At 45.1% G+C, this 26,087-nt stretch overlaps 1 pseudogene; it reads left to right on the top strand.

Annotated features, from left to right (window-relative positions):
• Window positions 1–1,432: 1,432 nt before the first annotated feature.
• LOC122896995 lies at window positions 1,433–1,509 on the top strand (annotated as a pseudogene).
• The last annotated feature ends 24,578 nt before the right edge of the window (window positions 1,510–26,087 follow it).

The raw sequence follows: 26,087 nt of genomic DNA, 5'->3' as shown, positions 1-26,087 counted from the left end.
CCTGAATACGTATTGGAGTCTGGATGGAGGGACACTGAAGTGCAGCGATGTGCCTGGAAGGTAGCAGAAAAGACTAAAGAGCCAAAGGATCAGTCCAAACCACAGGTCTGGGGTGTATAAATATTTGAACAAGGTTCCTAGTTGGCTCAGGGAAGGAAGAGAGAAGGAAAGGCAACTGCAGCTTTCTGAAGACATGAGTTCATTGCTGCTTTTTTTTTTTTACTTGCATTTTTTAATTTGAGATAAATTCTACCATTTTTTGTTTGTTTGTTTGTTTTTTAAACTCCACCATTTTTAAGTGTCCAGTTCAGTGAGTTTTTGTATATTCACCATGTTGAGGAACCATCACCATTCTCTAATCCAGAACAGTCCCATCACCCCAAAAAGAAATCCTACACCCATTAGCTGTCACTCCTCATTCTCCCTTCCTCCAGCTCTAGGGAATCACAAATCTACTTTTGGACTCTATGGATTCGCCTATTCTGGGTATTTCCTCTGAGCGAAACCATACAGTATGTGGCCTTTTGTGCCTGGCTTCTTTCTTCTTCAAATGTTCCTAAGGTTCACCCACGTTAGAGCATGTGTCAGCGCTTACTCTTTTTGTAACTGAATACTATTCCCGTGTATGGACGTACCACCTTCGTTGATCCATTCACCCCTTGATGAACATACGGATGGCTACTATGAATAGTGGCTACTATGAATAGTGTTGCTGCGAACATTTCTGTGTGGGTTTTTATGTGAAGATATGTTTTTAGTTCTCTTGGATATATACCTCGGAGTGCAATGGCTGGGTCACAGACTCCCTTGCTTCTTGAAACTCTTCACCTCAGTGAGGGGCGTGGGGCAAAACGGCAACAGTACTGTTCTTGCTGCCACCCTCCTGGATACGAAGCTCTCGATGCAGAGATGCCATGTGATGTGATAGTGTAAGATGAGCTTTGGTGCCTCTAGGAATGTGATGGCAAGCAAAGTTACTCCCTGAAAAGTGGAAGTAGAAGGGGATGTGGCAAAGGGAGCCAGGTCAGTGTCAGAGGACCCTTGCAGGGAACATCCATTGCCTCCTGCTGTCAGACCAGCTCCTCTGTGGAGCCTGCTGTTCCAGCCACATTCCATCCATTACTGCTCTTCCCAGAAGCACCAAAACGTGGGTCAGGCAGTCAAGTGAATAGGTGCAAAGAATTGATTAGATTTTTTAAGGTGCTTGATGTCTTAGTTGGGTGTCTATAACAAACCATCACAGACTGTGTGGCTTATAAACAACAGAAATTTATTTCCCAAATTTCTGGAAACTGAAAGCCTGAGGTCAGGGTGTCAGCATGGTTAGGTTCTGGTGACAGCCCTCTCCCGAATCGCAGTCTGCCCTTTACTCACTGTGACCTCACATGGCAGAGGAAGCTCTCCTTGGTCTCTTTTAGAAGGGCATTGATCCAAGACTATACTTTCAGAGATCATTTCTATAGTTTGTTTCAAGGGCATTGATCCTACTCATGGCTCCCATCCCCATGACCCGATCAATTCCCAAAGGCCTGGCCTCCAAATGCCATCACACCAAGCATTAGGTTTCAAACCACAGATTTGGGGGGCGGGTGTGGAATGGGGACAAAAACATTCAGTGTACAGCACCTGGCAATGTTAGTTACTTTTAAAAGTCCTTATTCCCTCTGTTCCTCCCTTTACCCCCCCCCGACCCTGCCCTGCCTGCGTACCCGCGTTCTCTCTCTCTCTTTCACATAAAATCTTAAAAAAAAAAAAAAAAAAAGGTAGCAGAGAGGCATCTGGGTGGCTCAGTTGGTTAAGCGTCTGCCTTGGGCTCAGGTCATGATCTCGGGGTCCTGGGATTGAGCCCCACATTGGGCTTTCTGCTTAGTGGGGAGTCTGCTTCTCTGTCTCCCTTTGTTGCCCCCTTTCCCCACTCATACTCTCCCTCTCAAATAAATAAAATCTAAAAAAAAAAAAAAAAGACTTTCTTCCCTTTATCAGTGATAAAGGGAAGATCTGCCATAAGAGTCAGAGAACCCCTGTTAATGCTCTGCCTTGGTCCATCTCGTGCCCAAATGTTCCTCCTGATACAAGAGGGGTTTAGTGATGCTCCTGGCACCTCCTGGAAGAACACACACTATGACATTTCTGAAATAGCAAGATGCTCTTCTGTGCCTTCCTCTCCCTTCCCTCTGCAAACAGATGACCAGAATGGAAGGCACCTTTCTTCTAACTGAAGTGTGTCTCCTCTGACCTCTCAGGCTATTTAAATTCCTCTCATCGAATAAATCCCGCAATAGTTCAAGTGGATTTTCACCCTAAGAGTGCAGAAGCATAGGAACCCCACAGGATGGTGAGGAGGCTGGTTTTTCCTGGTGGTGGTAGTGACCATTGAAATGCTATCTGTAGCATTAATTAAAATGAAAAGAGCAGAGTCTTCATAATACTAGGTAATACTAGGGATTAAGGTAGCTCCCTGAGGGGAAAATATGCCTTCATCTGCACCTTCAATCCGCACAAATCTAGCCTGGGTGGCTCACAACGCTGGCAGGTAAAACTGTCCTATCCCTTCTAACCACCGTGTCTCCATGCCTGAGTCTACATGGTGAGCACTCTGCTAAGAGAAAGGGATACAAAAGTGACGAAAACACAGTTCTTGTCCTCAAGGAATTTATAATATTAATGGAAATATGTGAAGGAATCTGATATGTTGGGCACAAGTGAAAAGTTGAAGATTTCAGGGGATAAAGGACAGACGCCAACACAGGCCAAGATCACTTAGCCTCACTGAGTGGTCTGAGACCGTATTCCTTCTGCCTAGACCATCCTGGTGGGAGGAAGCGAGGGGAGAGTAGTTCTGTGAATCTAATGAGTCTATTTGGACCTTTCCCTGTGGCCTTAACCTCAGCAGACAGTTCCCTCTGTAGACACTACTGAAACCACAAACTCTAGATAATCCTTTTGGAATTATTTGCTTGGAAAGCAAAAAGATGCTAGTGCCCTCTTTCAGAAAAGCGTATATTTTTGTAATTAATTAAATCAAGTGAACCCTTTGGTCTATGATAGGTACAGCCTCTTCTAATTTTAAAGGCATTGAGGACCCAAATATTATACGAGGCTGCTCCCTCATGGGCCCTAACCGGGAAGAGCACAGGACCAGCCTGGAAGGGACTGCCAGAGCACAATGTGGGTTGGAAGGGTTTCTTCTACCAGATACCGGGATTTCAGCAAATTTTTCAGGTCCTTGACAAGTGCTCTGAAGCATTCAGTCCCAGAGCTGTGTCTGGAGTCGGCCCTGGCACTGTCAGCTGTTGGTCTGGGAGATACTATGATGAGGACTAGCTCTTAGGGAAATGGTGCCTTTTGAAGGGACACATCACTTGGTCACTGATTGTCTTGGAGTAAGGTTAAGGGGTATAAAACTGAAACAACCTGGTAAACATGGATCATCTGCTGCTGCTCTAAGATAAGCATCCTTTTCTGAGGAAACTGAAGGAATTCTGAGTCTGAGGATGAGCTTCACAGGAGGGACTGGAAATTCTTCCCTTGCCCTAGTTTCTTGAAGTACTGTTCACTTGCTTCATACCCTCGTCCTCCTCTTAGGAAAGCAGGGAAGGCAGAGACAGCACCACTAGGAGGCTTCCAATGCTTCTTCAACTGTTCACTAGAGTTTTCCCCAAATGTGTTTCTGGTTAGTTTAAAGAAGGATAAACAAGATTTAATAGCTGGCAATGAATCACATTTTTTTCTCCCTAAATGCTATTTGGATCCACTCAAACCCCTGTCATTCTACTTTTGTACAAATAAATAAATCTCCTTTTCTTTTCTGCATTTTTCTCTGTCCTGCATTTCCTAAAATACAATTTGTTTGACGGATGAGTTAAGCAGTTCTGAGGTTTGTTTTTGGCTCTGTAGGCAACTGGGTTGTTTTCTCATCATAATTCAGTGGGACAAGGTTATCACCCCACAAACACTAACACCTCATTTAGAACCAGAAGCAACCCCTCCCCGATTGAGTAAGCAATTGCTGATGTTCTTGGTATAAGTTTCAGTTGTTACATATAAAGTTTCCTTGTATCAGCGTCTCTGCCCTGCCCCTCCCCTTCCTTCTCGTTTTAGTTCTGCTGGGGGTACTGGGCCTACACAGGCATTCTGAAGTGTAATTACAGACAGACACAAAGCAAACTTGAGAGGAAGTCCATCATTTGCTTAGGTCTGGGGTTCTAGAACCAGAAATCTGACAAACGAGGACCAACCTCACTGTAACCTGAAAGCAAAATTAACCCGGGGAATTTTTTTTCTGAAACAGAAACCACACAATTGTGAATTTTTTTTTTTTTTTAAGACAAAGACCTGTGAAATAGTTGCGCTGAAATTAAACCTACATGTTTTCAAAAGTCATTGTGCTGGAATAAAACGGAAATTTTCTCCAAACAGACTTGGAATCAACATTGCATTTGGTCTCAAGTCCCCGGTTAAAGGGAGAGTGCCCTTTAAATAACTGCCCATTCTAGTAAGAGATGAGGCAGGTGTATGAAAGTACGCCAAGGATCTCATTTTCAAGTTCTTACTAATGCAGAGTCTCTGTGAGCCTGTCTCAAATGTTCTATCAGTGTTTCTCATAATCAGAAATGTTATTATAAAACAAACAAACAAACAAAAACCTATTGCCCAGAAAAAAAGGCAGAAGATCCCAAGAGGAGGGCAAACCCAGAATCCAGAGGTGGGCTCCTGTTCTCCTGTTTCTTTGGGGTAGGTGGTTGGGGAATGAAGAGGAAGGAGTAGGTTTCCACCTGAGAAACCACAGGCGTTTCCGCCCTGCCATCCCACCTCCCCTGATTCATCTGTCCAAGCTTATCCACAAAGCCTAGAAGCTATATGGCCTAACCTGAAGATTACTTCCACAAGTTCTTCAGATTTCTTTCTATTACAGTACTGGTTAAGTCTGCCTATGCTGTATTGCAATAATCTGTTCATGAGCCTATACTTATCTTGAGAATTGGGACATTATCTTCTTTGGATCTCCTCAAGCATAGAGCACGTAATAACTGATAAATGAATAAATGAGCAGCGGCATGAAGGAAAAAATACCAAATAGCACTGATTAATAATATATTTCCTAAAAAATAATAATAAATGTGATAAAAAATTTCAAGATTTTATTTATTTATTTGAGAGAGAGAGGGAGAGAGAGCACAAGCAGGGAGCAGAGGGAGAGGGAGAAGCAGACTTCCCGCTGAGCAGGGAGCCTGACATGGGGCTCGATCCCAGGGCCCTGAGATCGGGACCTGAGCCAAAGCAGATGCTCAGCCAACTGTGGCACCCTGATGCTCTGAAATGTAAAAAAATGTTTAAGCCACTTTCCTTTCCCAGCTTCCACTTATCAGCCACCTATAATGAAATATGTAATTTTTTAAAAGTAACATGAAGAATACTATTTCCAGTCAGCTTCCTGCAATTTTGCACAGTTTGTGGGACTGCCTTGTAAGCACCCTGGGCCCCGAGGGTCAGGAAATGCAAAGTTCTTACTACTGGCCCAGGCCAGTGGTTCTCTCCCCCTTCAGGGTGCACTGGAATCACCAAAGGACACCTGAGGTTGCTGGGTCTCATTCCCAGAGGCTCTGATCCAGTAGGCTGGGAGCACTGTTGCGGCTGCTGGACTGGGGAACCTCACTTAGAGAGGAAAACACTCCAGGTGGTGGGTGCTGAGTTTGCAGTTCTTTCGCTGATAAAACTGCCTGGCACTGAAGAGGCCATCCACCCATCTCACAGGGGGAATGGCACCGGCTCCTTATGTCCACAGAGCGCTCTGGAACACAAACCTTGGGTCACTTACACAATCACACCTTTCTCAGCCTTAGGGTGATGGAATACAACAGGGAGAAAAGCAGTGAAAATGACGGTGCTTTGGAAAATCAGAAATACTACAGAAATGGGCTGTTTTATCATCGCAAACGTCCTGTGTACTGGGCTTTTCCGCTGGTGCCTTTCTAGGTTGGACTTCTCAGCCTGGAAATACTGATGTTAATATAATGGAACAAACTCCCTGTTTTAGGAAACATGAAAAATGCTGGAAAAAAAGGTGTGTATCAGGGTTTACACCCTGGGGGATTTCACAATTTTGGGGGCATTCTCCTAAACTGATACAGAAGGACGGGCATCTGCTCAGTATCTTACGCATATACATCTTTACCCGCTGATGCCACAACCACCAGGGTTGTTTCCGGGGGATCTGCTGGCAGCCCCGACTCCAACATTAATCAACTTGACATCTGGAACCAACCTGAGGCACACCGTCCGACTGTCACAGATGCCTTTACTTTCCAGCTGTCAGCAAAGAGATTATTCAGTTAAGGGTGCCAGGTCTACATCACACAGTCTGCATGGAGGAGGGTTGGGTGGTATGTTAAAAAGAAAGCTGAATAATCCAGGAGTGTGGGCAACACAAAAATTTCCCTCAGTAATCCATCAACTCAAACCTACACCAGGAAGGCATTTTGCCTGCAGCAGCAAAATGACTGTGGTTGGGTTGACCTGGCGAGTTTGCGCTCTACATGTCCTCAGATGCATATTTTGCCCATTTTTGCAAATTCCAATGCTCCTTGAGCTAGCTCAATAACAGCAGCTGCTACTTTCAAAACCCTTGTGCACCCAGGGCTCTGTTGCAGCTGGGCGGCATTGGTGCTGGGAAGGATGTTGACACTTTCTCTTAGGTGAGTTCCAAAGACGCCTGGGCACTGCTTAGTGAATAGCGACGTACTCATTGCTACTATGGCGAGAGCAGCATGGGATGGGGCTGATGGGCACAATGTCAATTACATACCCTTTTTATTGAAACATTCCACATATTCTCATATGGAAAAGGAGGTCCAGGATGTTATCTAGAAGAACTGCTTATTGGAAATTGCTCGGTGATGTGTTAGGACGAAGCAGGCAATGGGGAATCCAACTTCACCTCATCAAGGAGGGGGAAACGAATCTGTAGGTACCGTTATAAATCAGCCAGGAGACAAATGTCTGCCTGGATTGTCACCCACCATTTCACGGCCTTGATTTCTCAAAACCTAAAACCATAAAGGACCCGAACCGGAGAGGAAGGGCATCCTGGCCTCCCATGTTTGCTGATTTAATTTTCTTCTCTGAACACACGAAACCCCATAATTAGAACATTTACCAACCATAAATGCAATTTAAACTCTGTACATGTGTGCCTACATGTGTGGAGAAGTTTAAGCTGAGATACGGTTTCAATAAAAACAGTCCTTCTGCGCTGATTAGAATGTGTAAAGAGGAAATCTGTTTATACCACAATCTACTCAAAACTTGTGTTGGCAGCAACACTCTTGGCTTATAAATGTCAATAGCAAAGCTACACGAAGAGTATGAATTAAACTGCTCGTAATCTGGAAATTCGGAACTCATTCTAAAGTGGCATGCCTTTGGGGTACCTGGGTGGCTCAGTCGTTCAGCATCTGCCTTTGGCTCATGTCATCATGATCCCAGGGGCCTGGGATCAAGCCCTAAATCCAGCTCCCTGCTCAGCAGGAAGCCTGCTTCTCCCTCTCCCACTCACCCTGCTTGTGTTCCTGTTCCCTCTCTCGCTATGTCTGTCTCTGTCAAATACATAAATAATATATATATATATATATATATATTTTTTTTTTTTTTTAAATGACATGCCCAACTCATTCCACTACGGTGGTCCTGAAGGAATGTCTTAAGCCCTTGTCTGAATGGCAGACTGCTCACGGAGGGGGCCTGCTCAGGGATGCTCCTCCCACTGTGGAATTTAAGGCCACCCTCAAAAGGCAAGAAATTCTCAGAGGAAACTACAGAGTCCTGCGATGTTTTGGAATGGGATTCATATTTATTTGCCATCTCTTAAAATAACACTGGTATCATTCTGGATGTATGGCAGCATAAAGAATGAAATTATGAAATTATCAGAATAATTTAAAAGCAACAGGGCATTTAATTTTTCTGATACTCTGTTTTTCATTTCCTATTGATTTCATAAAAATTAGCAATCAAACACTGTCCATTGAGCCCACCTACCCACCTATTCATTCATCTGGACCAACAGCAGTCCTGTTCTGATCAGTGCAAGGGCCCCTGATAGTTGACAGAACTCAAAAGAACCATTGGTCATACTCAAAAACCAGAAGGAAGAGGAAAAACACAAGCAGAAGAGATGAAGGTGGAGAAAAGCCACAAGGGACAAGTGGGCACTATCTGCAAAGGCAGGGACGTTGTGGGATGGGATTGCCTGCTGGGAGGTGTAAATGTGTCTCCCCTGTAGCAGACTGTAAAAGAACAACCTTGCGATGATGTAGACATGACCAGCCCCACTGGTGGGAGTACTAGAAAGATCTCTGGGTGATGAACAGTCTTCCCCTCCAGGCTGGCTGGGGGGAAATATGCATTTATTGAGCTGGAGGGAAAGCGGTGGGGGGAGCTTGTCTATAAAAACAACAATAATGGGGCGCCTGGGTGGTTCAGTGGGTTAAAGCTTCTGCCTTTGGCTCAGATCATGGTCCCAGGGTCCTGGGATTGAGCCCCACATCGGGCTCTCTGCTCAGTGGGGAGCCTGCTTCCTCCTCTCTCTCTCTGCCTGCCTCTCTGCCTACTTGTGATCTCTGTTTGTCCAATAAATAAATAAAATCTTAAAAAAAAAAACCAGCGCCTGGGTGGCTCAGTTGGTTGGACGACTGCCTTCGGCTCAGGTCGTGATCCTGGAGTCCCGGGATCGAGTCCCATATCAGGCTCCCAGCTCCATGGGGAGTCTGCTTCGCTCTCTGACCTTCTCCTTGCTCATGCTCTCTCTCACTGTCTCTCTCTCTCAAATTAAAAAAAAAAAACAAAAACAAAAACAAAACCCAGCAAATATGTGCTATATGCCAGGCACTGTTCTAATCAATTGATGTTTATGAACTCATTTAACCACAACAACCACCGCCCTAGGAAACAGGTGTTATTGCCACCCCCCATTTTACAGATGAAGAAACTGAGGCACTGAGGTGCAGGAACTTCCCAAGGTCATCTGGTCAGTGAGTGGCGAAAGCAGACACTGGCAGTTCATTCCAAGCCACAAATTTTAGCTCAAATCTCTGCTGCTTCTCGAAAGTACCAGGACCCATGGAGCAAGCAATGTTCTAAGCAGACTCCAGACGTCCCTGCTTATAACCAGCACTCCATTCTACCTCCTGACATGGCTGACAAAGGTCAACTGAATATATCATGTCCCCTCTACCCTTTTCGTTTGTCCCACTACACTTGTTCTAATACCAAAGTCGGCCAGGAGCCCTGTTACACTCTGGAGTGACTACGGGTTTATTTGTGTGGCCCTGGGCTGTTAGATGGGGTGCTGATGGGGGCCCCACCCTCAGACCAGGCTCTCCTTCTCTTCTTCAGGTTTTTCAGGCATTCACTTGGATCTGATCCGCCGCTGGCGAAGGCTGTGTGTGCACAGACAAAGAGAGACAAAGAGAGACACAGACAAAGAGAGAGTATAGACAATTGTTTTCTGCTGATTCAGATGCAAGAAAAACTCCAGACAGCAGGGCAGTCATTTACAGAGCACTTTCAATATATGAAATCAGTGCTCTTGCATGTCTTAATGCATTTACTTCTCACAGCAACTCGGGGAAGCAGCGCTGTTATCTCTGATTTTAGAGGGAAAAAGACTAAAGATTCAAACTAAGCTCTGTGACTTGCCCAAGATCATACATCCAGTAAAAAGCACAGCCCCAGGCCTCCAAAGCCCTGTCTATATCGTGATGCTGAACACAAATCCATCTTTCCTTCAGCCCTTTATAAGCAACAACAGCAACTAGAAATAAATAAATAAAGAGATAGAGAAACAAAGAACCAGAACCCTGCCCTCAGTTTATGGGATAAGAGAAATGAGTAGCTCAAATGGACCACCTTCAATGTATTCTTTCCTGCATCCCAGATGTCCACACAAGATGGGGCAGTCTCCACATGGCGACACGCCTTTAACCTCTCTTTCTGAGATGAGATCTGTCTCCATACTCCACCCTGGAGTGAGTGCATTTCTGGGGAGCTGGAAGCGGAAGGTCTTCCATGAGGGGCCCTCCTCCGTAAAGTACCATTCCTCTTGTTCTCCTGAGAGCCCTGGTTAGCTGACCTTTCAGGCACGATGAAAGATAGCTTTTTTTGGTTTATTTTCCCCAGACAGTTGGAGGAATGTTGTTCTGGGCTAATGTTCAGTGGGTTTGTGTTTTTGTTGCTGTATGGTGCTTTGCTATAGTGGTATTACCATATTTTGGAAGTTTTCTAAACCATTGCCCATGTACCCAGGGGTGACTATTAAAATGATGAGGACATTTTTATAAATCACAAAAATAAATAAATGTATAAAAGCACAGTTAGTAAAATAGGCAAAGCTAGCTCAGCTAAAAAAACAACTGAAAGTTTTTTGCAGAATCTGGGTTTTGTACCTAAAAAGAAGTCCATGGGGAAAAAATCGTACATTTTAAGGAACAACAAAAAAAATAAATATATGTGAATAATATGACAAACGGTAAATGCTGAATTTGTATTTTTTATCTTTGTATTTAGATGGAAGAAATACAGATAGAAAAAATGAAGCATACATGTACTAGGGATAACTGTAATGTTATGTCTTATTGGTATATAATCATTGTTTTGCTAGAATCAAACCACGCATGACAATTTTTTCTTTTTAAGTTGCTTTTAAGAAAAATGGTCCTTTTGTTCTCTCATCTAATAGCTATGACCTTTACCATATCTGAAGTCCTACCAGCATAAGAGATTATGGCCAGGGCCTGCTAAGAAAATTCAGAAGCTAGAATTTCTGGATCATCTGCCCACCCCCTCTATCTCCTTCTCCCCATCTCCTGCTTCCACCTACCCACGTATCCACTACTCTGCCAGGAGCATGACCTTTACCAATTGAGGGCTTCACTGACTGCACATAAACTTAATCCTTGTCTCCCTGGTCATCCCTGAAAATACACATAAGTAGTTTTCCAGAAGAGAAGAAACCGATTGCCAAGTGCTCTGTGTCAAAATTTCAATGACTAAGTGAATATATATGGAGGAAATAAAAATTAAGTGCTTAATAATTCATTAATGGGCAAAAATTCAACCATTTACAGGTTGACAAAAGCCTATTAAATGGGTATTTTACTTTCAATATTTTAGGGTCAGGCAGGTCTTTTGGCACTCCATGGGAGAGGGAGACAGGAAAGTGAATGTGGGGGTGATTCACACTTGCGGGGCTCCTCCAGGCTCTTTAAGGTTCCCCAAACAATGATGCGGACCCTGGCCTGGGCCTTGGTCTACTAGCACAGGAGCTGGGCAGAGTCAGTAGCACAGCTCCTTATGGATGATTACACTTATAGACCTTGGGCAGGACCTAAAGAAAGCAGGCTTCAGGCCAGCTGAACTTAAACTAGCTTTGTTTTAAATGCCAGAGCAAATGGGGCACAAGAGTCGTCCTACTGCATTCCACATTATTAGTGGAAGGGGAAACTCTTGCCATAGTGCAACACTAGGAAGGCGGTCAAAGGGCAAGACTTCCGCCAACTATAGAATTGATAAGACTCTGATCACTTATGGAACTTTCAGTTCTCTGCGTGTGTGTGTGTGTGTGTGTGTGTGGTCTGAAAAAACTCAAACCAAAGTGTGTGTTTTGGGGAGGTCGGGGGAGAGGGCAGGCAGAATCAAAACAGCAACTGTATCTGAATTTGTTTTTAACTATGCCAAATGCATGTGGAGTAACAGAATCAAACAAGTTTCTCAAGCAGAAAAAATTATTTTGCTTTCAAACACGGACTAGGTAAAAGCAGTCTCAAAATCGATTAGAAATGCAGCCGTGATTCCACTGTGGTTATTCCTTCTAATCACATACAAAATTGCAAGTGCTTTCTATAAATTACTTGCAGGTAATTAGGTCCTTTACATTCATTCTGTGATGGGGGCAGTCTTATGGGGAATGTTTGTCCTAGAACAGCTGTTAAGTTCCTCCCAGGAAAAAAACCTGCAGGACTCTTTAGTTCATAATCCTGTTAGTTTACTTTCTCGAGATTACAGTTGGGCATCATGTTGATGCAAATAGCAAGGCAAATAGCTCTAGGTCCACAGCCAGAAAAGGGAGCTCCCTGACCTCACCACAGGTGGAGAATGATCAGACAATGTATTTGGCCTTTCCCTCCCCCACTGCACCCCTCCAAACACACAGACATATACCATGAATTTCCAGATTTGCCCTTTAGTCATTTTCTGGTGCTTACTCCACGAGCAGAAGGGGCAGGAAAAGAAGCACAAAGCTGAGCCAGGCCCCATCTGGCCACTGACTTCTTCTCCTCTTCTAGTTTCTTCTCTGACATGACCTGAACATCATTTGGGTCTTGGAAAGCCGGTGGCTTTCTCATTCTGTTCCCTCAGCAATACTAGGCCAGCCCTTCCTACCCCTTAATGGATATGGATATCCTAAGTTTTCTAAGGCTCTTCTCCCTAAGCAAAGTAAAGGCTCCCAAAGGACACAAAACATTCTGTGGCCTTTATTATTGCTAGTACAGGGCTAAGCAGCAGCAGCCCCTCAAAAACAAATTGCGGGAGGAGTCTCTTCAGTGTAATTTTTGGTCAGTTGTACTAGATGGGCAAGAAGAACAAAAGAAAACATCAGGAATGACAGTACAGCAAAGTCAGCCACTACGAGAAACCCTGTTAAACTGAAAAAACAAAACCCGGTTTCTGTGATTGCCCAGAGTACATGAGCACCCTACTCTGAGATAATTATGTAGTCTTTCCTTCATGGCTTCGTGGCTATGCTGACCATGAATACAAAATAGAATCTTAACCCTCAATACATTCCTTTTCAGGACAAACCTTTGGGCCCACCTTCATTAGTGGACTAAAACTAAATTCTAGAGTTGGGGTCCTCTCACACTCTTCGTAGATTTGTTTTTAGTACAAGTACTTAAACTGCCACAAAATAAAATGCTCAAGGATCTCAAAAGGGAGATTGCCACCTTATAATTCGGACCTATCCCCTAGTAGTTATGTAAATTCTCATTCTTTGTCTGAATTATTTGCTTTTTGAGCTTTCAGGGGTGAAGTAGGTTGGAATTTTCACTCCTTTTACCTCTGTAATATTTTCATTTTTAAAATTAAAAAAAATAAAAAATAAAAATTTAAAAATTACTTATTGCCAGTACGTACATAAGTCAAATAATGTAGGAAATTTATGGTGGGGGGTATGAATTCAGGGCTTGCCAGCAGAAGGGGGTGTGCTGAAGCTGGTTTCCTTTCACCTTTGGAAGAGATGGACGCTGTCTGTGGTGACACAGGTTCTGGCCTTAGACCTTTGTTTTCCTGCATTTACCTACAAGTAGGCCTCAACCCCAAAAGAGTCAGCAAAGGTCACTTCTCAAACCCTTAAAGCTAAGATTTGGGTCTTCCTTTGCAGAAGAGTCATTTACTGATTACTAATACTAAATGTCTAATACTAATGTCTAATACTAAGGTTTAAATGAACAACTGAATATTGCTCCGTTTGCACCTTCACAAGAGCCTTGGTTACATTTTACACCGTGTGGAAATCATAACAGTTTTCTCTTCTACCAACTTTTCCTCTCCTTGAAAGAGTAAGTTAACAGGAGACACAGGAGAAATGGATGATTTCTACAAGGATGCTGGGTTAATAACCCAAGCATCAGACACACAGCCCAACCAGTCACCCCACCCCAACCAGGGCTCAGGGTCTGCTCCCCCGACCAAACTTGGAAGAAGTCCGGAGGGGGAGATGAACCTGCCACCAACCTATGGCTTTTCACCTCGAATGGCAAAATCAGCATTTGCACACACGCCAGGCGCGGATTATGGGCCTCGAAGCCAGGGCAGCGGATGGGATTTCAGAGCAATTTCTCCGATTACTCAGCCCCAGGACAGCGGGACGCGTCTCCAGGCACACTCCCGGGCGTGCGGAGGCCCCCACGCAGCCTCCTGGCGGCTGCAGCTCCTCACCCCGGGACCAGGCCTGGGCAGGCGCCCCACGCCGGCAGAACGAGCCCGCCACCCCAGCAGCGACCGGCCAGCGCTTCATGCTCCACGGCTCTGAGCTCTTTGCGCGCCCCCAGTCCTGCGTGGGAGAATTTGCCCTCCTGGGAGCACCAAATCGTCTCCCTGCCACCCGCCAAACGGCGAGATTTCCGCTGGGCCGCCTAGGTCCCCACCCATCCTCCACTGGCAAGACACTGCTCAGAGACCACCCCACCCAGGCTCGCGCCAGTTCCCTGAGGGTTTGCGGTTGGTCATTCGGGAAACGAGCCCCATAGCTCGAGATGGGGATGGCGGTGCGGAGGAAAGAGACACAAATGCGCCTTCCGGGCAGGAGGAGTAAGCTGCGGGGAGGGGGTGTCACTCAGAGTCACCCTAGCCCACCCCACGGAAACCAGAAAGCATCAGGGCTTCCCCCCACCCCCTTCCTGCGACAGGACTACGACCCGGGCTGCTCGACCACCTCCACCAACCAGTGCATCTGTGGCCATCACCAGAAACCAATTGGTTTTCAAATAGTTAAGATAAGCCTAGGATCTTAATTTCCTTTATGGGACCGACCACGCGGCTGTGTAAATGTCTCCTGACAGACGTAATGGAGGGTTATTAGCAGTACAAAGCCTGTCGGACCCGTAGCATTAGTTCAAGGGAATATTTCGGTGTCGCACCGAAATTGCTGTGCATGTAAACCAATTTCCCCGACAGAAGGGTAAACACAGACTCGTTTGAACCGCGAGATGAAAACAGATTGGATATCGCAAACAGTTCCCCAAAATACAACAGACTTCTGGGCCAATTACACGTGGTTAGCTCTGAATGTCAGAGGAAATAGTTTTCTTTGCTGCTAAATGTCACAAAAGTCACCTAAAGGCACAGAAGGGGGCCGCTTTGTTTTTGCGAAACTTGCTAAAATTAATCTGTGCTGGAGACACTTGTGAAAAGCAGAACAACTTCCCCTCCCCTCTCCTCCCCGCCGCCCTGTTTCAGGCCTTTGTGAAGGCCAGAACCCTCGGGTTGGGATCCCGGCACAGGGGTTTAGAAGCGTGCATCTGCTAGCTGAGAAAACTGTGGAAGAGAAGGAAAATCTAGCAGGCGCTTGCCAACCCAGAGGGTCTAAGGAGTGCGTAGGGGGTCCGTCCCCCACCCCCGCCCATCCCGAACACAGATGGGGCGGAAATGCCCCCCTCTGCGTTGCCGGGGCCCCGCCTCCTCTCTCCACTCCAAGATGTGTGTCCGTCCTTCCCCACGCACGCCTCGGACCTGGCGGAGCAAGTAAAAGCAAGAAGGAGGCTGCCATCGATCCTGGCCCACGAGGTCCGGGCGCACCACGTGCAGAAATAGCACGGAGCCTGGCTGAAGGCTCAGGGCAAGGGCCGCCCAGCCGAAATCCTCCAAAGTCCCGAGCGACCACAGGGGCAGGGCAGAGGCCTGCCTCGGAGCGGGCTCGGGACGAGAGGGCGGTGCGCCGGGGTCCGGCCTCTCCGCGGGGCTCGCGGCGAGCGCTCAGCTTGGGACTGGTGCAGGGCGAGCAGACTAAGGGAAGGCCATAGGCAGGGCCGTTATCTCGAAGCGGGGGAAGGCCGCAGAGACCGTCCGCCCCGCCCGAGTGCGACGCCTGTGGGCTAATGCCAGCGCGGGCCTGGAGGAGAGAGGGCCGGGCGCGCTGCGAAGGGCCGGGGTCACCGCGCCAACGGGCTCCGGAAGCCGCGCTGGCAGGGCCGCAGGGCGGGAGGCCGGAGCCTGGGGCCGTCCGGCCGGAGGAAGCGGCTCGGGTCGCGCCGCCTCGCGCCCGGGAGCCGCGTGCAGGGTTCAGCCGTGTTTCGGTTGCCCTCTGACCTGACCCTGGGCGCACAAAGGCCTCCTGGGTGCGCAGCCATGGCCCAGCCTTCCAGTCGCTGCCAAATTAATGAGCCCACGTCAGGTTGGGTTTACAGCTCGGCCGGGACGCAGCCGAGTGGAAAATGAGCCCGGGGCCTCTCGGGAGGTACCCGCACTAGTGCCGAGGCGCTCTGGCGTCCCTGAGGCCCAGGAAGCCAAGGCCCGCACGGTTCCACCTTCAGTTCCCAGCTCCGCTTCTTTGGCTCCGGAGGGAACGGGCCTGCCCCGGGGAAACCTGCCGGCGTCTGCCCTGCTTTATTAAAACAACACACAGCCCACATTTAACATCGCAGCAGCGCAGGCCAGGCATACTTGACACGGGTCGTTGGGTTGTGACTCGGCGACCCTTTGGTGTCTTTACGACGCCCCTGGCTGCAGGGCTTTGGGGACCGAGTTTGTGTCCCCGGGAATCAGTTCCTCCTGACCCTGGATCCCAGGCCCGGGGTGCCTCTAATGAGTATGTGCCCCCAAAGGAGTGGGGAATGTTTCCTCTCTTCAAAAAGCGAGGGTCTGGAAGGCCGACTTCGAGGGCAGACATTTTCAATCTGCTGTCTAGTGCCGGTTTTGAAATCCAAAGATAAGTCGAAAAGGGATTTGGTGTTTATTTTCAGTAAAAGTCGATCTGCTGAGTTCATCCTGAAGTCTAGAAGACTAGCTTTCTGTGCTAAGGGTCTGCGTTCTTACTGCTCTTAAAAAAGGCTGGGGAAATCAGTCCAAGAAAAATGATTAAATGTGAAACTGATAAGGCTTAAGGCATTGATTTACCTTATTCCTTCCAGATTTTTCAAATATACTAAAAGAAAGCACTTTTTAAAACACCCAAAAGGTCAAAAGAGGTAGACTCTCAAGAAGCCCCAGCTTTGTTTGCTGTTGAGAACTAAGAAGGTTAGGGACTGGGAAGAATTGGTGTGCCGGTTAACGCTGAATCATATGTCACTCCTGCAACTTCCTCATCCTCACTTCAAAGAGCACTGCCTTTCAGAAGTGCAAAGTCCTGCTACAGAACCCCTTTCCTCTGGTAACCTAAGCAAGGGCAGCACTAGATCATCTCTCATAATCCCCCTTCATTTTACTCATCCCTTCCCCTTGTCTAGATTCCACTCACATGCCTCCTGCATCCATTGGGCACCTCTAAGCCTTGCAGACCTGGCTACCCTGTCCAAGGCCACACCTTCCTCTAAAACCTCACTGTACTTAGAAGGTCAAATTGCCTTTTTGATGTCAAGCAAAGGGTGCACACCAGCAAACTATGAAGTACTGAATTTTTTTTGTTGTTGTTAAAACAAACCAACCAACCAACCAACAAACCTAGGGGTGCCTGGGTGGCTCAGAGGGTTAAGCCTCTGTCTTGGGCTCAGGTCATGATCTCAGGGTCCTGGGATCCAGCCTAGCATTGGGCTCTCTGCTCAGCAGAGATCCTGCTTCTCCCTCTCTCTGCCTGCCTCTCTGCCTATTTGTGATCTCTGTCAAATAAATAAATAAATAAAATCTTAAAAAAAAAACAAACAAAAAACCCTACCTATGTCCTCAACTAAAAGTTAACCCCTTGGAGACAATGACCAAGATCAATTGTCTGTATTGTCTCACAGTACAGTGCCAGATCAAGAAATGTTACCCATGTTGATTCCACAGCTAAAATTAATACTCCCCTCAAAAATGCTAATAACTAGACTGATCATGGTCAGTGGGGATACCAGCTTTTCCCTCATCATTACTAGTTCATTCTACTTTATGTCAATAAACTTGCTTCTCTTCTGAATCCATAGTGATAGAGTACTGCTGAAGAAACTGAAATTTTGATCAGAGGAGAAAGAAAGTGGGGAAAAGAGAAAGAAATATGGGAAGGCAGAGGATTTTGAGAAATAATAGGGATAGGCATCAGTACAAAGTGAGAGTACCTAAGGAACCAAGAGGGCACCAAGGAATCAGTGAGTGAGAAGACCACTCAAAGGTGGGCAAGAGAGAGAGAGATGTGGACCAATGCCCAGGACAAGTTTCACTTCCTGAGAGGTGATATACTATTTTGGTTAAGAGCTCATGTTCACCATTCTGTCTGTATACCCCTAAACAGACTATAAAACCTCCTGAGCTTCAGTTTCCTCACTTGTAAAATGAGGATAGTAATAATAGTTATATCACATACTTATGAGGATTAAATAAAATAGCATGCAATTTTACCTGGGGTATCAAGTCATTCCTCTCTGCTCTAATATTACAATTTACCTAATTGGTAGATTGTGAAGTAGGGGAAAGTGCTTTTTTCCCTCTGAAATTCGAGAAAGTGAAGAAGAATCACCAGCTATTTTAAGGAAAACCTTTACCAAAAGACAAAAGCCAAAATGCAAAAATAAGTAATTGCGAGGGATTGGAGAAAAGTTTAAAGAAACACACACACACACATTCTCTAAGTAAAATCCTTAGAGAGATGAGAGAAAGTATTACATCCACGTAATTAGAAAAGGATGCTATAAAAAGGAAACATTAAGAGAACAAGAAAGAAATTTAAGAAATTAAAAATATGCTAGCAGAAATAAATTCAGTAAAAGAGTCTAAATGAAGTTAAAGAAATCTTTCAGGAAAAGAACAAAAGGAGAAAGGGATGAAAAATAGGGGGAAAAAAAGACTCGAAGAATAATATAGGAAGTCCAACATTCAAACAATTCAAACAATCCAAAAAGAGAATGATAAGAGAGGGGGGATTTTTTTTTTAAAGATACAGCACAAGAAAATTTCCCAGAACTACTGGGGTAAGTTCTCAGATTAGAAGGGCTATTGGGTGCCTGGCACAAGGAATGATGAAAGACTTAACACCAAAGGACTTTATCATGAAATTTCAGAAATTTGTGAATAAATAAAAACTCCAAAACTCTTCCAGAAAGAAAACTGGGTCACATGTCAAAAAAATGGGAATGAGAATGGCATTGAACATCTCAAAAATAACACTAGAAGTGAAAAGAAAATAAAACAATACCTGTCCAATTCTAAGGAAAATTTTCCAGTCAGAATTCTATACTATCCAGCTGAATACCCTTCCCGTATGCTGATGGAATAAAGACATTTTCAAACATGGAAAATTCTCAAAATTTTATCTCCATGTACCCTGCAACATATATTGCTGACCCACCCAACAACCATCCCCATCTTTCTTTCATATTATTTTCTTAAAGATTTTATTTATTTACTTGAGAGAGAGAGAGGATGGGTGGGGGGGGAACAAGACTCCCTGCTGAGCAGATAGCCTGAAGCAGGATTAGATCCCAGGACCCTGAGATCACGACCTGAGCTGAGGGCAGATGCTTAACCGACTGAGTCAACCAGGTGCTCCTTTCATATTATTTTTTAAGGCATCATATACCCATGTGCTTCTGGGAAGCCAAACCTTTACTCAGCCCTTTGGAGTAGGCTTGACTAATTCAATCCAACAACAACTTGTAGTTCCCTATTTGGGCCAGAAAACTGGCTTAGAAATGGGCATAAACCCAACTCAGGTCGATTAAGTCAGATGAAAAGTCTGCTGGGCATATAGGAAGATTTTCTCCACCTCCAAAAAGGGCATAAGGAAGGGATTTACTCTTTCCAGCCAGGCTCTGCATGTACTTGTATGAGGACAGGATGGTCCAAGTTGCTGCAGTTATTTTATCAAGGAGAAAAGCCAAATGAGAAGGATGGCAGAGAAGAAAGGTGAAAATAACCTGGGGACCTGATGATGTCATTGAGTCACTGCATTCCTCAAACTGGAAACTTAGTCAATACCCAGATTTCTTGGTATGTGAGTGCCAAAATGCAAACTCTGTGTACTCATGCTCATCTCTCAAGCTCACCTATATGATAAAAGCAATAATAATTCATAAAAATGCCCACCACTGATTGAGTACATAGGTTTTATTTTGCGGTCTTTTGATTAATGACTACGGGAACCCTGTAAAGTAAATATGGTATGTCCTTATTTTGCAAATGAGGAGATAATAGGCTCAAAAGGTAGGTGGATGGGCCAGATTTGTACCCATCACTCTCTCACTCCAAGGCCTGAGTAAGTGATTCTACGCTCAGAAATTTTCAGACTATATTCAAATAGATGATTGTCACCATGTGAATCGGGCATGGGAAAATATTTGGGGACAATATACTGACCTCAAACATGCACTTACTAACCACTTTTAGTTCACTTAGTTACTTGTCAATATAGTTCAGATTTGTGGTAACCAAGCTCCAACAATCCTCATTCCCTGGTATTCATGCTTTTGTGTGCTCCCTTCCCATAATGAACTGGCTAACCAATAAGCTATTACAGATACAACAATGTGTAACTTCCAAGGCTCAGTCATAAAAGGCATTGTGGCTTCTTGCTTGCTTTCTCTCGGATCCATCCCTTTGTGGAAAGCTAGTCGCCATGTTATGCTCACTGAAGAAGTCCTCTGGGGAAGCCTGTGGGTCAAGAAACGGAAGCCTCCTGCTGACATCCAAGTGAGTGAGCTCTCTTAGAAGTGGATCCTCCAGGCCCACTCAGACCTTCAGAGGACTGCAGCCCTGGTCAACACTTGATGACCACTTCATGGAAGACCTTAAGACAAAACCATCCAGCTAAGTCACTCCTGAATTCTCAACTCACAGAAATTGTGAGATAATGTTTATTGTTTTAAGCTGCTTCATTTTGGGGTGATTTAGCACATAGCAAAAGATAAATTAACACACCAGGTAATTAAGTAAACATTCTCTTAACTTTAAAGGCAAAAGGGGATCTTACGTTTGTTTCTGAGTTTATGTTTTTCAAGAAAACATACAAGGTCCTCCTTACAACACTGTGACAGGAGTAGGGAAAGTGTCATTTCAGAAAACTGATCATCAGATGGACTTGCTCATGGTACTTAAGGGATAAAACCAACAGAAAAGGAGTCTAGGTCTCTTTCACGGAGCCTTTCCAGTTTCCCTGTTTAGAAGTTGGCTTAGTCAGAAAGACCCTAAGAATCAGTACCAAAAAAAAAAAAGAAATGCCCGGAGAGTCCCCAACTTTAAAATATTTCCAGGGGCACCTGGGTGTCTCAGTCATTAAGCGTCTGCCTTCAGCTTGGGTCATGGTCCCAGGGTCCTGGGATCGAGCCCTGCATCAGGCTCTCTGCTTGGTGGGAAGCCTGCTTCTCCCTCTCCCACTCCCCCTGCTTGTGTTCCCTCTCTTGCTGTGTCAATAGCTGTCAAACAAATGAATGAAAGCTTTAAAATAAAATAAAATATCCCCTAAAATGCAGTTGGCATTATATAATACTCCCATGGCTCCCAGCCTCCCTGCCTCTCTGGTTCTTAAGACATGGGAGAGTTTATGGTCTTGGATCACGCCCCAGATTGTAGATAGTGATCAATTTTGAGAACATTTGCATATTCTGAGCAGCGAAACTGTTAATGACTCTGGTGTTTATAGCCTGGGCTTAAATAGGAAACTAATAAAGATAGAATCTCTGCTTGGTAAGGGGCTTGAACACCAGTCATGGCAACTTTCCAGGGGCACCGTGAGTTCCATGAGTTCATCCCTGGGCCCCAGGTCCAGTCTCAGAAAATGCAGTTAGAAGGGTGTTAGAATGAACAGGGCTAGTGTGTTCTTCACAGAACTCATGTGGAGGAGGAGGTGGGTGCTGCTTTTGGACAGTAACGAGTGACTGAGGGAGTGAGTGGCCGGCTGAGTCTGCTTTTTGTTAAACACAAGGCCTGTAGGGTTTGTTTTGGTTTCCTGTTTGCTTTGAAAGAGCAAGCAGTATCTCTGAGGCCAAAGGGCTCTAACAGAAACGTGGATGCCCTTGGCTTGAGGTGGGGACAAGACTTTACAAATGAAGTCTCCTCTTTGCTCCAGAGGTAGTCAAGTTGTAATCTACTAAGCCTTTCAGGAGTAATCATCTACAGCAGGGAGCTTGACAGAAAGGCAGCCCCAGGTTGTTTCTTAGAAGTAATTCGCAGGAAAGTCTAAAATGGACTGCAAAGCACATACCCATCTGCAGTAGTTGTTGCTACAGGTAGGATGTTGTGGTTTCTAACATCTTACATGTGTTCTCTAAACAATACCTCGAGTGTCTTTTTGTTTCTGGCCTGTGTGGTTTCCTGCATTTCCGGTGGCTCATCCTATGTAGAAAGGCAGATGCCTACAAAGTATGATTGAAAATGACATATAAAGACATACATGCAGAAATGGCCTTGGCTCTGAAAGCAGCTCTCCCTGAGCTCGGAGCAGGATGGAGCCTGCAGCACATGTCCAGGGAGCTGAGCTGAGCACTGCATTGCTGACGTCCAGGCCAGCAGTTTCCCAGCACCCTGAGGAATTCCTGCAGGTTCTGAGCCCTGGAGCTCTACAGCAGACCAAGGAATAGAAACCCGAATTCAAAATATCAGAGGATAAAGAGGAAGAAAGTCCCCCAGTATGTGAGAGCTCTTGCCAACACTCCACAGCCCATGCAGGGAAGGTCAAGGAGATTTTATGGGAATCATCCAGATAATACATCAGGAAAGCTCTGGCTCTGGAGCTGTAATCCTGGGAGCCAGAGATAGTGCTGGGACACAGCTAGGTGACTCATGCCCCAGGTGTGGAGCATGAAGATTCTAGACACTCTAGTTGTACTTTAACAGGCAAGGGCAGACAATCCTGAGGTCGGACTACATAGTTGGTTCATTGTAACTTCCATCCCATGTCTGCCAAGTTAAGGGTCCTCCTTTCCCCCTCCACAAACACCCTCCTGAGACTACTCAGTTACCATTTTGAGAATTCTTTCCCATCTCAGGTTTGCCTGATATTCAGGTCTTATTTGACTTACATAAAATCTTCGAAGGGAAGTGTGTGTGTGTGTGTGTGTGCATGCACATGTGTGTGCCTGAGTATAAATAGGTAGTTGGAAGCCCCTCTCTATGTAAACTTATCTACTAAGACCTGACCCCGCTGAGAGCGCTTAGTTTTAAAAACTCTAAAATCATTTTTTTTTTTTTACTTTTTCCCTTCCAAAAAAAAAAATTATGGAAATGTGAGACATATTAAACTATCTCCTTGCAGGGATGTGGTCATCCGCTGGCTGCTTAGAAGTGATCTAGCAAAACTCTAGTCTCTGACCTCACAGACTGGGCAGTCCTTACTGGACCAATGAAGTGTGTGCTTTCCCGTTTTTTCCTGGAGTTGGGGGCAGGGGAGTCAAGGAAAGGAGAGCTCAAAAGGGGCAGTGAAGGGTGGGGGGGAGTCCCTGGCTGGATCACAGGGTAGGGGAAGAAGCTCATTTATTAGAGTTTCAGGTTCTCAACTTCATTCCCAGTCAGTGACTATCCCTCCGCCATTTTTAGCCTCACCGTTGTTACCCAGAAGGCAACCATTGCTGGATACTGTGGAGGGATAAACAGAGTGTGAAAGCCTTCCTGAGACTCTTACTAGTATAGACCCAAGGGCAGAGGACTTCCTTAGGACCTCTGACCAACAGGGCAGTGACAGGAACCAAGGTTTCAACCTACAGATCAGATATGGGGAAAACTGACAAAGGTATCATTTTCCTTTTATTGTAACAGCTTACAGCAGGCCTAGACTCTATGCATGTCAAGCACACATGGAAAGCTTTCTCTGTAGAAGAATTTTTTCTCTTAAAAAAAAAATACATCTGGGGGCGCCTGGGTGGCTCAGTGGGTTAAAGCCTCTGCCTTCGGCTCAGGTCATGATCTCAGGGTCCTCGGATCGAGCCCCACATCAGGCTCTCTGTTCAGCAGTATGCCTGCTTCCTCCTCTCTCTCTGCCTGCTTCTCTGCCTACGTGTGATCTCTGTCTGTCAAATAAATAAATAAAATCTTTTAAAAAAAAAAAATACATCCGGGGCGCCTGGGTGGCTCAGTGGGTTAAAGCTCTGCCTTCAGCTCAGGTCATGATCTCAGGGTCCTGGGATCGAGCCCCACATCAGACTTTTTGCTCAGCAGGGAGCCTGCTTCCTCCTCTCTCTCTCTGCCTGCCTCTCTGCCTGCTTGTGATCTCTCTCTGTCAAATAAATAAATAAAATCTTTAAAAAAAAATACATCGGATTACATGGATTTCCAGTTTAGGATACCTAGCTACATACACAGATTTGTCTCCACTCCCTCCAGAAACTCCACTAAAGTGACAACTAAGGGATTAACCATAAAAGCAAAAAGCAAAGGTAAACAAAGAAAAAAGGAGAAACAATAACATTTTAGAACCTGGAGAGCATTTCAAAGAGTGGTAACGACTTAGCAGACCCAAGAAAGTAGGAAAAACTGAGAGGCAATCTAATCTATTCCACAGAATCCCCCAAATGTCTAAGAACTGGTGCTACCAGTTACTCCGGGGAGTGGACATTTGATGAGGCTAAAATCCAGAAGACTGGATAAGTTTGTTTTAAAAGAGTGAAATCCCCCCATATCTCCTCCACTACTCTCATAGAAAACCGAAAACTTAACTCCCTGAAGAGAATAAGACAAGGCTTTGTTGAGCTTGGGAACAATAAGAATAGTTAGGGTGGAAAAAGTGTCCTGAAAACAGGGTAAATAAGTGAAAACTGACACCATGTTGAAATTAACCCCACAGTATTTTGCCCCCCCCCCATTTAGAAAAGACTTCTTAGGGGGAAACTGATGAACTCAAGAGAAAAGACCCAGAGACTGACATCAGAGATTCACCTGTGAAATAGTCCAGGCAGATCACCCAGCTGAGAAGCTCAGAGTTTGACAAAGCCTACCTTGCATACAGAGCTTCCTAGAAGCTCTGTAGGGCCCCACTCTTGGATATGAACAGAGAGCCAAGATCACCAACATCTGAGGAAGACTTCTAATAGGAAAGAAAGATAGCAAAGCATCAAACATTGGGAAGAAAACACTGCAGGGAGATGAAACCTTGAAAAAATTATCACATACATGAAACAAAAACAAGACTTTACACAAAAGGACAAGACATTCAGAGAATTAAAAGTAGGAAGTAAAAAATGAAAATCTCAATAGAAGACTTAAAATGAAGTTGAGGGGTGCCTGGGTGGCTCAGTCATTAAGCGTCTGCTTTCGGCTCAGGTGATGATGCCAGGGTGCTGGAATCAAGCCCCAAATGGGGCTCCCTGCTTGGCAGGAAGCCTGCTTCTCCCTCTCCCACTCCCCCTGTTTGTGTTCCCTCTCTCACTGTCTCTCTCTCCGTCAAATAAATAAATAAAATCTTTTTTTAAAAAATGAAGTTGAGAGATATCCCTGAAGGTAAAACAAAGAGATAGAAAGTAGCCATGATATAGTAAGAAATTTAGAGGACTAGCCCAGGACATCTGTCATCTGATGAGGAAGAACTCCAGAAAAAGAAAAAGAAAACAGAGATCATCCAACAGCTCATTAAAGTCAACAGAACTAAAGACCTACCAAGTATCAGTCACAATGGATAAAAACAGATGGACAGCTAGGCCTATCACCGTGAAATTCTAACATTTTAGGACAAAGAAAAGATCCTAAAATATAACTACAAAGTGCTAGGAATCAGTACAGAATCTGATTTATCAACAGCAACACTAGCAATATGAACGCCAAGAAGAAATGTCTTCCATTCCTTACAGAAAATTATTCCCAACCTGGACTTTTATACCTGGACCCAACATTAATCAAATAGCGTAATAGAATAAAGATACTTGGAGAAGAACAATTCTCAAAATATTTACCACATACCCTTTCTCAGGAAGCTAGTGGAACATGGGCTCCACCAAAACACATTAATAAATCAAGAAAGAGGAAGACATGAGGCCCACAAAACAGGGAATTCAACATAAGACAGAGGCTAAGGTAATCCCCAAGTTGCAGGTAAAGGGAAATCCCAAGCTAACAAATAGGTAACCAGTCTAGAGACCAAACAATCAAGATTGCAGCGGTTCCAAAGACTCATGGAGTGACTTCTGACAGATTATCTAATGTGTCTGAATATACTAGGAGGAAATTTCCATACTGGAGGAGAGTTTGGGACTTATTTGGTGATAAATATATAGAAAACCAAGCAAAGGAAAAGGATTAGTATTAATGCCGCGGTAAGTTGGGGAGAAAAAAAAAAAAAGCCATCATGGTAGACTATGTAGCTAAGCTGTCAATAGCTATCATAAATAGGGGTCATAAAACGGGAACCTATATATTGATCTAACTAAAAGCCTGTGAAACTATTCGGGAAGATGACTGGTCACGTGAACATGGGTCATGGGAGG

The sequence above is a fragment of the Neovison vison genome, chromosome 1 (assembly GCF_020171115.1).
Source record: "Neovison vison isolate M4711 chromosome 1, ASM_NN_V1, whole genome shotgun sequence".
NCBI classification, from domain to species: domain Eukaryota; kingdom Metazoa; phylum Chordata; class Mammalia; order Carnivora; family Mustelidae; genus Neogale; species Neogale vison.
The sequence above is the reverse complement of the archived record's forward strand: the minus strand, read 5'-3'. Positions and strand labels throughout refer to the sequence as shown.